The 13,230-nt window shown below is 33.0% G+C and overlaps 1 protein-coding gene across 8 annotated transcripts in view; it reads right to left on the reverse strand.

Annotated features, from left to right (window-relative positions):
* LOC117173009 (probable multidrug resistance-associated protein lethal(2)03659) overlaps positions 1 to 6,404 on the reverse strand; it is a 75,119-nt gene extending 68,715 nt beyond the window's left edge. For 5 of the 8 annotated variants that reach the window (XR_004467095.1, XM_033361356.1, XM_033361399.1 and 2 more), the window contains exon 1: positions 6,290 to 6,404. The gene's annotated coding sequence lies outside the window, so the exon portion shown is untranslated. Of the gene's footprint in view, positions 1 to 962; positions 1,003 to 1,163; positions 1,189 to 6,289 lie in introns of those variants that run through there. The other 3 variants (XM_033361364.1, XM_033361373.1, XM_033361382.1) reach the window with 3 other exon arrangements.
* Between the last annotated feature and the right edge of the window lie 6,826 nt (positions 6,405 to 13,230).

The raw sequence follows: 13,230 nt of genomic DNA on the forward strand, positions 1-13,230 counted from the left end.
GAGGGAGCTCTTCTTAATATTTTGACACCAAAATCATGTCGATACACCTTACCGACTGCGAGTAAAGCCACCCACGCTTTAACTTGACAGACTGTATATTCCAGGTAGCTCGAAACTTTCTCAGCTTTCGAATAATTCGAGCACTCAAAGCCGGTCGGGTTCTCGAAATTTTCGAGTAGTTCGAAATTTTTGGGTACTCGCAAATGTGTCAAAATTTGTCAAGTGGGCCACTTTTTTTATGGGTTGTGATTTTTTTTCGTGAATGCACAGTAAAAAAAGTGTTCAAAATGATACCGAAATCAAAATCATTTTGATATGCAAGAAAAATGATGCCGAATTCAAGAGCATTTTGATCGGCCGGAGTGAATGATCGACTCTGGAGATGATAATGATCTGATGAGGGATCATGTATAAAGTCAAACCAAGATGTCTGACGTTCTATGAGTACTTTAGCTTATATGCAAGCTTTTTATGGTTTCTGATCGTGCAGTGTAATTGAAAAGTTGACAAAATAATGAAATCTGATATTAGAAAATATCACCTGTTAACTGCAGTTGTCACTTATGTGCAGTTGGATACAAAATGCTCTGCAACAATATTGATCCTTTTTTACTGTGTGCGTGATAAGCTAGAGTTTTACATACATAAAACGGCCCTAAAACATTTTTGCAAAATTTTCATTTTTCAAATCGTTATTGATATTTTACTTTTTTAGCATTGTTCTCGTAATTAATTTTGTTCTCCCGATCGGCACAAACTATCGCCATAATTTTTTGCACGTTTCGTTAAATATGTTCATTGCATAAAATAAAAATCATTTTACCATTGTTGCATGAAAATTGATGAAATTTTATTTATGTAAAACTGTAGCTTATCACGCATTCCTGAAGTAAAATTACAACCCATAAAAAAAGTGGCCCACTTGACAAATTTGGCCGGACAATCATTTTTTAAATACGTACAATCTCTCGCGGAAATTTTTTCAGAAAAAGCATTAGACAAAAAATGTTATTTACGATACAAACAATTCAATATAATAAATATAAACTCTTAATATATTTAGAAGAAAATGCGTTTTATCTTCGCTATATCACACGTATTCTTTATCTCGAAACAATATCGTAATATGTATAGAAGATCTTCATTATAAAAAATAAAAGTACTTTAGTTCTCGTCAGGTTATGAACTATTTCATGCAGAGACTGAACGTAAGTCGTTGAAACAGAAACTTCAATTCACTTTATCTAATCATCAGACTGTTTGATCAAAAAATACGTTTATATGTTATTATAATCTGACAGGTGTAAGTGTTCAAATTTTGTAACTGTTTTTAATTTACCTGTGATATGGAATTATATTCAGATATAAAAAAAAACTTTCATCAAAAATCAGGGAAGTTGCGTATTCAACCTCTAATAATATTCCTATCAGCTATTATAACTTAATTTTATCAGACATTGTATACTGATTATCCATATCTTCTGTCATCGTTTTTTATTTAATCGAGACTGCGGAAAATTCTTATCAGACGGTAGTAGTAATTTAATCAGAAACATGAAATTAAAAAGAAGAAAATATCCATGTTTCATGTCAAAATAAATCAAATTGTGTCAAGAAATGATACCCATTGTTCAATTGACAAAACGTGCATTTTACGTTAATTATGTAATGTTAAGTTCTATTTCGAACAGTTCTCGAAACTTTTACAAACAATCTCTGTCGGGGAGTTTCTTTCGCGTTCCAGTGCAAATGGATCCTGACATAGGAAACGTGCACCCTTAAGAATTTTGTTTTGATTCATACTCCTCCCAATAAAAGGCCAATACAAACAAAACTTAATTATAGAAATATATTCTACAACTTAAATTTACAAAATATTTGGTAAAAATTGAATATCTTACAAAGAAATTTAAAAAAGAAAAATAACCAAATTAAAAAAATTGTCTGCTATAAATTTGGCGGGATTAAAGATCTTGTTCTTCTAGCACAAGTTCATTGAAGTGCCTGCATGTATTGAAAAAATCGGGCTATTCGTATCGATCGTTTGTTGTAAATAGCTCCTTCCTCTTCCTCTTCGGTGCCAAAATTCAAGTTTATAGATTTTATACTTCTCACAGGGCCGTCTATGTCACGATGCGGAGTGTGAACAAAAAAAGGATGACATTATATAAAAATTAAACCTTATCCCTAGGTACCAGATAAAAGTATATTCTTCCAGAAACAAATTGGCTATGAATGGCCTCTTTTGCAGGTTTGAAAAAAGTAATATTGACAGCAAAATCAATTTAAAAAAAAATCAATCACGTAAAGTTCTGATTCGCGAAATAGGGGAAGGTGGGGCGAGACGGTAAACAAAATCTTTGACGCTTATTAGGCTGTAACCTGTAAGAACTTACAGAAACAATTATTAGTTAAAATTTTCTCCCGTTTATCATTTGCAAGTTGCACATATGTTTTTGTAAATCAAGCGAACTAGTTTTTCAGAAATTAAGTATGAAGCACTGTAAGTTAGTTGGGGCGCTATGGATTACGCGGCGGGTAAAACAGAACGCATGGTGGGGCGGTATGGAACAATTGGAATATCAATTTCATTTTTTAAATAGTTTTGAAAATTGAAAAAAAGTAAGCAACAAATCATAATCTATTTCAAGGAACACCAAACCGAAAAGATATAATTTTAAAATATGTACTTTAGCCAGAGCATAACCTAAAGAATTACATAAGGCAGAGGAAGGATGAAAGACATTAAAGGAATTTAAGGTAATAAAATTAATCTGAAAATCAAATTTTAAGAAAAAAATATCCATATTACTTGAAAGCTACGTAGATAAAAGGATGAAAAAACTAAATTTGAATACAAAATTTATTTGTTTGGTAGTTGTTATTGTTTTTTAAATACAGCACAAGTAGGAACTTAAGTTTTTTGATCATAAAGAATTTACGAACAGAAAATTAAACTTCCTTCGATAAACCATTTCTATTCTATTATTTTGCACATATTTAGCAAGTTTTTCGACAAAGTGTTGATGCCGCAGCTTCGTATTTATTTTGAGATTGGCGGTAATTTAACTCAACGTTTCTTATGCTTTCGATTGCCCTTTTCAAAATCTCCTCAGGCCAGTTTTGTCTGCCAGTTTTGTCTGCCAGTCTTCATTTTATAATTTCGCATTTTAATAACTTATATCATGTACTTTATCACTTTTTATTTCATACATATATCTCGCAACTAACCCGACCGGCCACACTGACAGTGACTACGATAGGTTAAATTCGCGGATGTTCCGGTGTTCCATTCCGCCCCATTCAGCTTGTTGCATCTCGCTCCCAACGGCAATTTTATTTCAAATTCGTAATTTTCTTTTCTAAATAATTTATAATTAAATCGAATGTCCAGAACAGACAATTTAAACTTCATTTTTTTAAAGTCTTTGAAAGGAAAAAGGAATAAAAACATTATAAGTACTTTATTTTCTCTCGAAAATAACACCATTCCTGAGTTCTGAAGTACTAAAATGTTTCACTTAATTTCTGATACAATTTAAATAAATTATAAATTCTTTTTGCACTTTCCTCAACTCATTAGACTTATCTTTATTTTATAAATTAATATCAAACTTGAAGTGTGAATATTTTTCCAGATATAGTAGCGTTTTATATTACCCACCTGTTCCGTCGCACCCCACCTTTCCTTATAATTCTTCGTTTTTAGGGTCTTTTGGGCACCTACGATTAAGAAAAAAAATATGATCTTTACGCAGTTACTCATTGCGCGTTACGCACGCTGGTACGCTCTCGCAATCGGTTTCGTCCGTTTAATGCATACACTTGAAATACATTTTTTCTAATATCATAAATATTATAACTTAAATCGAAAACTGTGATTACATTTTCATTACGAAACTCGCGCTTCGCGCTCGATACTTCTTTTTCCATTTAAAAAATTCAACTTTGACATGATTTTTTCGCCGTTCGTGGTATAAAATACTGTTCAATATTTGTGTGAGTTGTGATTTTTAGCGAATGAGACTTTTTTCACTCGCTTCGCTCGTGCGAAAAACGTTTAATTCGCTAAATAATCACCTCACACACGTATCGAATTGTACTATTAAAGCTACGGATCTGTTGAAAACAAAAATGACATATTTTTGAAAATGATCCAACTGTTTGAAATTTTGTCCAATTAAGAAACTTCATGAGCATATTTTCGAACTACGTATATTTTATATCTAGTAGTAGTTTCTTTCAATTTTGATTGAATTTAGAAATGTCATTGGCGTAATTTACAAGTCTTTTTGCCATCTACCAGAAAATTTGACAAAAATTTTTTAAACTGATAACATTTTTTTTTGAAATTTTGAAAAACCTCTAACTTTTTAAGTTTGTGTCAAATCAAAAAACTTTACTGAGATAGTTTCGAAATATATTTTATATCTAGTAAAGAAATTAAAAATTTCAAAAGTAAATAGCTTTTCTAATTTTCATCGAAATTGAAAATTTTATTTTTATAAATTTTAAGTCGTTTACCCATCTATAAGAAACTTTGTCAAAAACTTCTAAACTTATAAAAATTTTTTTACAAATTTTGAAATTTCTTAAAATTTTTAATTTTGGTTGTAAATCTTTATTAACGATCTTAATCTTCATTTTGAGAATCTTAAGAGGTTTATCAAAGACTGCCTCGATTGGACAAATCCTTCAGAAGTTAGAGTGGCTACAACTTTCAGTTAACCATACATACAGGCATACAGACCCACATGAAGACAGACACCAACACAATGTTATGATTTTCGGACTCTGTGAGTGTCAAAACGTAAAGATCCGTTAAAAACCAGACATAGAAAATTTGGAAGATTGCCCGGGTAGAAATTATAACTTGGTTCTTAAGAGGCTTTGTCCAGATTCCCTATTTTCTATCGAGGCCCTAAAGTGGCAATCTATCGAGGGCGCAAGCGAAAGCGTCACGCTCAGCTAGCGAGGTCATCAGTAGGCAACACAATGAGGGCCTATTAATAGGTTCTTCATAGAATCTAGATAGTCCCTTGCACACTATTATTTAAAAGCATATGCTATTATTTCTTATTTTGTTGATTCAAATAAAATATTATCAAATTATTAAAAAAATTATCATGCTTTAAATTCTGAAGCGTGATGCTCTGGTTGCAGTAGTATTAAAGTTTAACCAGCACATTGCCATAATCCATTACCAGGAATTTTTGATTCAAAGAAGGAAAATATTAAGCGAATTGTAAAATACGTTTTCTTTGCAAAAGTTTAATCTAAAGATTTTACACCTTTCTGTAGCCTCTGATAAACACTTCTCTGTTTTCTCGTATTTTTATTGACATTCGATTATTAACTATACTCCGCACGTTATTCTAAAACTAAACTTATTATTAAATTTGACTAGAGAAGACGTATTACTAATAACTAAAGACAAACGCAGTTTATTAAAATATCCGCAAGCGCCAAGAATCGAACGCACGCACCGCAGGCTTATAAGCCGAACGCCTAATCCCCATAGCTACGATGTCACCCTGAGTGTGGTATCATAAATGCTAGACGGCATTCATCCGATATTTTAGAAATCAGGGAAAAAGGTTTTTGAAGCTCGATTTGTTATATATGATTTTTAAACGTACTAATGTGATTTCAAATTAAATCGATCTTTAAGAAAAATTCTTTTCAAATTTTTAAGGCACCAAATGTTTTTAATTTTTTCAGAAAAAATTAATTTTTTGAAAGTTTGCATCTCGGTCATTTTTTTAATTTGTTATTTTTTAAATTTAAGTATAATTGAACATAAGAACATTAATATACTTTTTTGCACTCACAGCTGTATTACCCGTTTTACCTGTCGAGGGCTTTACAAATCCCCTCGAGAAAATAATTAATTGATAGAAATTATTTTTTAAATATATCTTTATGAATAAAGCTTTTTATCTAGATTAATTGAAAAATATAGTGCTTAACAGTGAGTATATAAATAATGTAGGACAAGTAGTACACTACAATAACCTGTCTTGAACCTGGCTTGAATTACATTGTTTTTAAATGACCCTATTACAAATACTATTTATACATAAAGTTTTAGATGTAATAAAGCTCTTTTAGGAAACTATTATTTTTGACGTGATGAACGAGGTTATGGCTAGCCGTATCTCGGCAAAGGGCGCCTGACTGGCGATTTCGCAAATTTCGTTGCAAATACTAATAATATAAAAAATTTCGGCTGTAACAAAATTGTCAGAAGTTTGTAGTATTTGGCACGCTAGCAGAAGTGCTGACTGACCTTGTTCCGGCAGCTGACTGATTTAATATATGTTAATTTACAGTGTATACCTCAAATGCAAGCAAACCCAGAAAAAATCGAACTAATAAAAATACTTGATGGATTATGCACTGGCTCCCGAACTATTAACTGCACGCAGTTGTGTTAGCTGGGATACATATAACTTCTACTGCAATGATTTATAGAGCCTACGCATTCATCTGTCGGTGTTATTAGGTGAGAATCCCCATATCACTGTGCATATATTTGGTTAATCATGCTAGTGTCAGCAAAAATGCATACGAACCACGAGAATTCTTCTAGTTTATCAGTTAAAGCCGACAAACCATTTAAAGGCAGGGTTATTCATCATTATCAATGATTTTCTGAAACATTTGTCTGTTGATACCGAAAATAAAAATAAATGAATATTGCAGCACATCAATGGAATGAAGATTTTCTTACGAGTTATGGGGGCCATTTTTAATTGTATTTTTTATAGTTGAACATTAGAGTGATTTAAAGCAAGTGACTGTTTGGATTTCTACTGGCCGTTGCGTATTTTGGAAACTACAGAGTATTAAAATTCTATGTAGGCGTACAGTTATTGCAAGTGAGCGTGCAATCCAAAAAAGCAGGATTCGCACATTATTGCTAATTATCACGAGAATCTCAAGAAGTTCAAGAGATTTTTTTAATCTTTAAAAGAGTTGAAAAGATTACATGTGAAGTCTGAGAAATCGAGAGAAATCAGAAGGCTTAAAACAATTTTCAACAATTGAACATAAATTCTACAGAGTTTAGAAAAATACAAAAAATTTTAATGAAATTCAAAGAATTCTGCTGAATAAAAAAAAAGAATAAGTGCATCTGAATTCAGTATAGTAATTCACCGTCGACCAAAGTTGGTGAATTTAGAAATAGTTTAAAAGAATTTCATGCTTTCAGAGGAATTCAGAGAATTGAAAACACTTGATTGAATTCCACCTTATTCAGGGACCTCAGGGACAGTCGTTGATTATTTGCAATAGGTTTGAGTGTATCAAGTGGGATATCACAATGAAAAAGGAACTTTGCGTAAGTATAGTTTAACCATTTTAACGCTTAGTAAACACACCTCAACTCAGCATACGTAGTAACCACACTGGCGCGATTTAGGATTTGTAATATTTGAAATTCAATATCTCGCAAGTAACTAATAAAATTTAATGTATGATAGGTACTTTTGGGGTAGAAATTCCCAAAGAATTCAATGCAAATGGGTTTAAGTACAAAATGAACAAATTAAGCAATAAAAATATGTCAAATTCAAAATAAGATTTTTAAAAAATATTTTTTTTTTTCAAAAAATTGCCATTTTGTTTCTATTTGACCGAAATTAATATTTTTTTGGGAATTAAAGTTAAAATGGTACACTTAAATAAAAAAAATATGCCCATAGCATAACAAAAAATTAAAGATTTTTTTATGAGAGGTTGAAAATAGGGTATATTTTAAGACGCAACAAATGAGTAAAGCATTTATTTTCAGGATAAAATTACTGTATTTTGTAATAAAATGTACATAAAATGGAATTTCTACAACACTGTGATAAAAATACATTATTAAAATTAAATTAATCTATATGTACGCACCTCATGCGCGTTCGCCCAGATCTTTCCGTTTCACCGAGTGAAACAACCGGTTCATCCACGTCCTCTTCCACATCTAATGCCTGGATTACCTTATAATTACGTAAATTATAACGTAAGTGCAGTTCTTCGGACATTCTGTAATAATAATGTACATTTTTCTTCGATTATTTTATGGTTCATACACAAAAAATAGTACTTTAAAATTTCTTCAAAAATATGAGAAAAACATCAAGTACTTCACAAATTTATATTAAAAACACAAAAATATGTTGAAATACTTACATTCAATATAATTCCACTCATTACATTGACGAAAATAAAAATACTTCAAATTTCACAAGCACCGACTTCACGCACACCGCTACCACACAAGTGCTAAATTTGCACTCCTTCAAAGTTTCGACGTTGCTGCCTGAACGGTAGCAAAGCGAATGACATCGACCTTAACGTAGTAAATATCCTAGGGGACTAGCATATTTGTCATAGTGGGGGGAGACCCTTGGCGTACGGAGGAATAAATTTACAGAAGTAAGAGGTTTCACGAGGTGCGAATTCGTACCAGTGTGGTTATTAAGGGTTAAATGTCGTGTTGATTTGGTGTGGAAAAACTTAAAACACATTGAGAAAAGCATCAAATAGCGTTTTCATGGGTTCAAAATACATGATAATGAGGATAGTCATCAACTGACCAATCTTTTATACATAAATGACCTGAGGCTATACTGTAGTTCAGACTACAAACTGAAACAAGTTATCGATGTAACAATGTAGTTTTCCACTGATAGATACAAGGAGTTCGGACTAGATAAATGCAGAACAGTGCATTTAACCAGAGGAGAATTAAGGATCGCAGAGTTTGAGGACGATTTCAAAAATGACATCAAAGTATTGGCTGAGGGCGAGTCCTATAAATACATGGGTCGACTGCATGTATTGTAGCGGGAACTCTGAAATATTGTAAGATTCCAATGCATATGAAGTAGCCGCCAATACCAGCATTTAGAAACTACACTATCATGTATTGTAGCGTTACCTTACGTTGCAATAATTGCTTGAATTTGTTTATTGATAAAATACATTAAATTTTAATGTATAAAGACACCATTCACACATTTGAGTTCTGCTAATTTCTCAGTAACTTGCTCATAGATATTTTGATTATAAAATGTAATCAGTTTCGGAAACAAACTTTCAAATCGCATGAGATTAGTGAATTTAGGTTTTTTCATTGCTTTGTTTTTTTTTAAATTTATATCATTCTTTTGCATATCAGATTTTAAAACTTTCACAAAAGGTGATTTTGTATTACACCAAGCACCTTCAGGGATGATTTCAATGATGATATCCGCTGAACATTGAAACGGTTTTAAATTCTGTTCTAGAAAATACCGGTCGATACAAAGACTGACTTCCTGCAGAATAGCAAACGTTGTTTCTTCTAGTACAAACGGATAATATTTTCGAGTTTCAACTTCAGTTTCTGAATTTGGTCCAAAGTCCCTACATAAGCTCCAAAAAATATATTCATCTGTATTGTGCATGCACAAATTTCCACAGTCAATGCATTTGTTCTTTTCTTGGCCATTAAAGAAGAATGAAATGATGTTGAGGGCATTTGATACTTAGAAAATGATCGATTTTACCAGTTTTAGGTCCCCCGGATTTTTTCCTAGATTAATAGATATTTTGTCTTCAGAATCTGGGGGATGATAGTGAAAATATGTGTGTATATTTCTAGGTTATGTGTGTTACAATTCTCCCGAGCGTTACTTCCAAACTACACAATATTTTTGGCCGAAAACTTTAGACTTACAAATAAACATGTTAACTAATGTCCCGAAACTAACCTTGTTTGTAGGCAATAAAAAAAGATTATTTCATAAATAATTTCCAAACGATCGGAATGGATGAGCTAAAAAACGACGTAATCTCAAAATAAAGCGCATACATAACATTTTTATTTAGCACAATAGATTTTTTTGTAATTAGCCCTCAAAAAAGAGTCCGGGGACGTCTGTTATAATATTTTATAGCATCTCTGAATTCAGTTTTTAAAAATGTTCATTTTTGTGGAAAAAAGCTGGGGGAACTGTACCCGATTGACCACATGACGAAGTATCACATGCCCTATAAGTTACTTTTGAATAATTTCCACTCTTAAGGATGTAGGGTTATGTTTGCAAGAGGAGGATCCTCCTCAGTTAGACCGTCGACTGTCGAACTGATAAGTCTAGCTTTCTGTCATTCTTCAATTCAGCCTTGATCATAATTTGCTTTATGAGTAATGAATTTAGATGTATGCAGTTGAATGTAGGATTTGATTTTGAGGTGTATAATGCATGATGACGTTAATCACAGTGAGGGATTACAGGCACGAAGCAACTCAAAGATGGCAGCTTTCTGTATTTATTTCGAAAATTCCTTGGCACGTTTTTGACATGCGGGTATGGCTTTGACAAACCAGTGATAGTTTCGCATCACCGAGAGCACCGATCAGCCGAGAATTCGGACACTTTTGTACGAAAATCGTAGTTTCAGAAAATTTGCCACTGCTCAAATTGACTTTACGGGGCTTCCATAAACGACGTGGCCCATTTTTTACTCCCGCTCCCCCCCTCCCCTATGTGGTCCACCATGGCATTATCGTCGGACCCCCCAATCCCCCTAGGGTGCTACGTGGTTCTTTTCTATTCCTTGTAAAACGAAAATAAAACCAAAAGTTATGAGTGGTAGCAACTACGCGCGAGGTTGCGGCCAGAGTTTTCTTGCATCGACTCGTTAACTAATGGAAACAAACAAAAAGACTTGAGGAAGGGGCACGCGGGAGTGGAGAGAAGATCCAATTGACTCAACTCGGTTCGGTTCGCAGGGATCGAATTTAGGACTCCGCGCGCTATTTCAAAACACGAGTAGGCTATTCGTTTTAATATTATTTTCTTTACACCTGAATGTAAAGCCACGTGGCTTAGACACGTAACCCTCCTCCCCCCATGTGGACCAGCCTGCGCTATGGGCCTCACTTTGTTTTGCTCGCTCCTCGCTACTTTTCTCACGCAGGGCGATTATATTGGTTGTAACTTATATTTTATCTTTCTCCTCACATTTTTTATAGTAATGTATGAGCCAATATGGTAATTCTGACTGCGGATTTGGAATCAGTGGGTTAAAACACTATGAGATACAGTATTCTGGTCTCGGGACCAAATAACTTTTGTTTTCTTCTTGTGGTCCTGTGCACTCGCATAATTAAAAAAGGATTAACTCAGGCCCGAAATTCTTTATAGAGGTGGTGCTGTAGCAGAAAAATAAGGTCAGAATCGTGCACGGCAATCTCAAAAATATAAAAAATGACCATTCAATTACATTACTATAAACGATTTGGTGAGAAAGATAAAAGATAAGTTACAACCAATCTAATCGCACTGCGTGAGAAAAGTAGTGTAAAACATTGCAAAAATTCATGACTCTGGAGAGTCGGGGCTCAAAGATATCGAAAAGGAAGGGGTTAGGATGGGTCAATCTTTGTTGTGGGTACCACAAGGAACATTTTCCGCCTAATAAGGTTTCTCCAGGAGCTTATCACCTGGGGACCTTCCCTTGTCAGTATGAGTAGGATACTCGGGACCTTTTTTTAAAGAAGTAAATCTCTATGTATCCATTATAGACCGAAAATATATGAATTAATCACCTAGTGCAAAACTAATTCTTTACACTCATGTGTTTTGTTGAGAATTTCTCATATTCTGAATTTTGTGATAATTGAGAGAAAAAACGGTTTTTATTATTTGTTTTTATCAGTAATTTTGCAAAAGTGAATGAGAAAAATATATAATTCCATATTGCTCAAGTATTTGTTCACTATATATAACTCTATATATATACTATAACTCACGCGTTAATTTTGCGATTTTTATTAGGGATTTATTCACTTAAAATATCGTAAATTGCTTTTAATTTACATTAAGTTAATATTTTTGGCTGAGATACAAACGTTATTGTTGCCTTTAGCGATGGTTACATTGTCGCTTTTAAAGTTTTATTAGAAAAAAGTCCACAACGATAGTCTAGAATTGCCCATTTCTGGAGGTGAATTATTGAACTTCACTCTGACAAGCCCCTCCACACTGCGGCTCAAAAATTCACTGTTTCTAGGACGGCTCCCCACACATGCAACTTTGATGTCATGAAAAGTTCTGGGTCTTTCTTTCTAACAATAAAGGATAGAAAAAGATATTTTCCATTTCAAAACTTTTGTAGTAAACATTTTGAGCGCAGGTTTCACTTTCGCTTAGATTGAGATGTAGTTTTAGACACAAAAGAAAAAATTATAGGAAAGAGCAATAAAGATAAAAAATGTCTAAATGTACGGTTTGGGACAGGTTATAGGTAAATAGATAGGGTTCGATTTCACAGCGGGGGCGATTTGTCAAAGCGTTTAAGCTTGCGATGATATGTGTAAGATTCTGTGCGTGCAATGGTGTAATAATAATCGTAAATCAAGTGCATTAGTCATATATAAAATAAGTTTTACTTGTCAAATCCATGGACATTGACATAATTTTGTTTGGTCACAAGTATAGAGTTAATATATTTATATATCAATTATAACAAGCGTATAGTGCATATATACATACATACCCGAGGAAAAACGCTTCGACTTTCGACGTTTATTTGTCTCAAGTCGAGCCTTGTCTTGGCTAAAATGACGTTTACTTGTCTCAAGACGAGCCTTGTCTAGGGACCCTGTAGTAAGGGACGCGCCAATCGCGCAGCTGACTGCGGATTGGTCGGGCGAGAAAAGAGAGGCACTTCCATTCGAAATCAAGATACTAAACCAAAATTTACTACAGATTCACGCTTTGGTATGCGAAAAGTGCTTGTTGACATCTTGAAGAGGTTTGCCTGTTTCGATTCGGTATAATATTAGGATTTACTGGTGCATACTTGTTTCAGTATAAACAATTATGTTTAATTAGTTTATTTAAGGATCGTGTCTTATGTTTAAAAAATTTAAAATACTTACTTATTCGTAAAATCTTCAAAGTTATATTAGGAATATTTTTTTAAACGATATCCACTATTACTATAAATATCATTGTAATCTTTTTTGATATTCCATAGAAGTTATCGTTCATTGGTGTTTGTAATTAGTTGAAAAATTCATTTCCTTACTACAGATACTTTTTATCAGGAATTTTGTCATAATATTATTTAAAATTGTTTTTATTTTAACATTAGGTGATCTTTTACAGGTGTTGGTAATTTATATACAAGAATTTATAAGTATTACTGCGTAAGTAATCCTCTCATTTAATATATTTTCAATAT

Source organism: Belonocnema kinseyi, chromosome 1 (genome assembly GCF_010883055.1).
Source record: "Belonocnema kinseyi isolate 2016_QV_RU_SX_M_011 chromosome 1, B_treatae_v1, whole genome shotgun sequence".
In the NCBI taxonomy this organism is placed as follows: domain Eukaryota; kingdom Metazoa; phylum Arthropoda; class Insecta; order Hymenoptera; family Cynipidae; genus Belonocnema; species Belonocnema kinseyi.